Below are 2,756 nucleotides of genomic sequence, written 5' to 3' on the forward strand. Positions count from 1 at the left end.
CTGGGCCCCCCACCCTGTGCGGGTCACATGGCCGGCAGGGCTCTGCTTCCAGGCCCCTGCTTTCTGGGAGGGAGGGGTGGAGACAGCTCCCCAGAGTGACACCCACAAGCGAGGGGTGGCTCGCTGGCAGGGAGACCGGAGGATGGGACGCAGAGTCCCAGCGTGTTCTCTGTCTCTAGTCGTACCCGCTCAGTCAAGCCTCAAGAAAATCGAAACTTCTGCCAGGGAGCCAGGGATGCCACCACGACTTCGCTTTCCAGTTCACAAGTTCAGAGCCACCTGATGACAGGCGCTTGCCTCTGGCACTTCCCCATTTCTGTTGGCCAAGTGGCCGCAGAGCAGTGCGGCCTGGGTGGCTGGTGACCGCAGGCCTCGTGGAGGCAGAGTTGCTTCAGAGACATAAAGGCACTGGAGCCTCCGGCTCACCCTGGGGAGGCAGATGGGCCGTGGGGAGCATCTCCAGGTTGGCCATGGAAGGGTCAGCAGCAGGCACTGCCTCAGCTCCAGGCTCAGCCCAGCGGCCGAGGGAGCGAAGCCATGAGCGCCTCCTCAGGACACGGACGCTACGGCTCTCATCAACAGCAGCTATCAGCCTGCTTTCCCTCTGATGTCTCGCAGAGCCGTCCAGCCCTGTCCCGCGGTTTGGCCACCAGGGAGGGGGAAGGAGACAGCAGGGGTGGAGCCGCTGCTGGAGGGAGATGGTGCTGCCAGGACAGCCAGGGAGGCCAGAGCGCCGGACAAGTCCTCACTGGAGGGACAGCGCGTCCTGGGGGTGTCGGGTCCCTGCTGCTCCCCTGTGGCCCCCAGCTCCCTGCACCGTCCTGGCAGCTCCAGCACAGCCATCCACAGGGTGACCCAGAGTGACAGGTGTGCCTGGGCAGGTGTCCAAGTCCAAACTCCACCCACACCCTCCTTCCCCTCATCCAGGAAGGTGGAGACGGGCGGGCCAGTTCTCATCCCCAGGAGCAGGTGCCGTTCTGGCCCTGCGGCCCAGAGGCCCCTCTGAGTTCAGAGCTGGGTCACCAGAGCAGCCTGCAGCTGACGCAGGATGCTTGCTGACCACCTGCCTCGGTGCCACTGGGGCAGCGCTGGGCACGGGGAGCTGGGGACACCAAAGGGACCCCACAGGCCTACTGGGCACTCTTGGTGGGGGGGGGAGGTGCTGGGGGGGTGGTCCTGCCTGGGAACGTGGCACAAGAGGTTAGGCAAGAGAGACACCACCATGTCCCTGCTTTGGGATGCTCCTGCAGGTGCCAGGTGGGAGGGCTGGAGTCAGTGTGGGCAAAAGAGCGACTGACCTGGGGGCAGGGAGCACCCGGGCCGAGTCTGGGCTTGGACTCTTACACACCCAGCCCCGCAGGCTCTTCTGCAACCCGCTGACGCCCATGAAGACATCTATGGTTTTAGAGAACCTCTAGGGTGCAGAGTCCTTCTTCCCAAATAAAAGACAAGCATCGGGGGCGGTGGAAGCAGGGGCTGGAAGGACTGGATGTGCAGCCCACTCATCCCTCCCCACAGCCCGGCTGCCCTCAGCCTGGGCCTCCTGTCTGTAAAGCAGGACTCAGCAGGATGCTGTCTGACACGGGTCCAGAGAGTCTAATGCAGAGCCTGAAACCAAAGAGTTTTAGCAAATGACCCCGTCCAGAAGGGTCGGAGGACCCAGCCTTTCCTGCTCTCAGAGCACCTGGTCTGGGACAGGGGTCCTTAGAGCAGAGACACAAGGTAAGACCCGCTCCCTCTCTAAAGCCTAGCAATCACTGAGTTTAAGCCTGGCTTTCAGGAGGTCACGATGTCGCCAGCCTGGTTGCTCACAGGGAGCAGCTCTAGACAGCTTCAGACGCAGAAGAAAAAAGAAGCACTCCTTCAGGGAGCAGGACAACCCAAGAGAAAGTGAGAGGTGCCTGACACCAAGGCCAGGCTGCACCCACCAGCAGGGCTTCAGAACAGGGGTTCCCAGGCTCCCCGCCCATCTGGGGCCCTCCTCCAGGCACCTGGGCCACAGAAACACTACCCTTCTCCCCACCCTTCTCCCCACGGTTGAGAAAGGCCCTCAGAAGTGTAAGGATCAACTTACTCCATCTCCCCTGGAGCCCAGCTCTGGGGGCGGGGTCCTCCCACAGGGGCTTACACTGCCCCCAGAGGCAGGCAGAGGGAGGGGGCCCCACAGGAGGGGCTCTCAGGAGAGCACAGAACAACCAAGCACCCAGCTGAGTCCCAGCTCCCCCACAGTTGAGCAGGGCTGGCAGCCACAAGACCCCGAACTCCCAGGCTGGACCTTACTGGGGTCCTGTTGTCTGCAGTCTGGTCACAAACTCCTGCGTGTTAAGGGGGCCCGACAGCCAGCCCCATCAGGGCCATCTGATCACACAAGGCTGCCCTGGCCAGGATCAGAAGGGCCCCCTCCTGCGGGCAGCCAGGTGGGCCGGCGGGCCGGCAGCCCGGCAGCCACTCTGGGGGCCACCATGGTAACTTTTCGGTTCGCTCCAGCGCCAACAGGAAAAGAACAGGAGAAGGAAGCGTGTTTGGTGGCCAGCGGGCAGACAGGACGCGCTTGCTCCCCCACTCCACAGGGCCGGATCGGACACTTCCCCTAATGCCGCCGCGGCCGGGACACTGACCGGAGGTAAGGGCACTCAAGGGCAGGAGGGGCTGAGGCCGCCTCCCGCGCCTTCAGACCCTGGGCTGGTCTCCCGCTGCCCGGCGCCCGAGGTCCTGGCGGCTCCCCTCTCCAACAGCGTCCCCAGCCCGGCCACGAC

This window comes from Bison bison, unplaced genomic scaffold (genome assembly GCF_000754665.1).
Source record: "Bison bison bison isolate TAMUID 2011002044 unplaced genomic scaffold, Bison_UMD1.0 scf7180017846849, whole genome shotgun sequence".
In the NCBI taxonomy this organism is placed as follows: domain Eukaryota; kingdom Metazoa; phylum Chordata; class Mammalia; order Artiodactyla; family Bovidae; genus Bison; species Bison bison.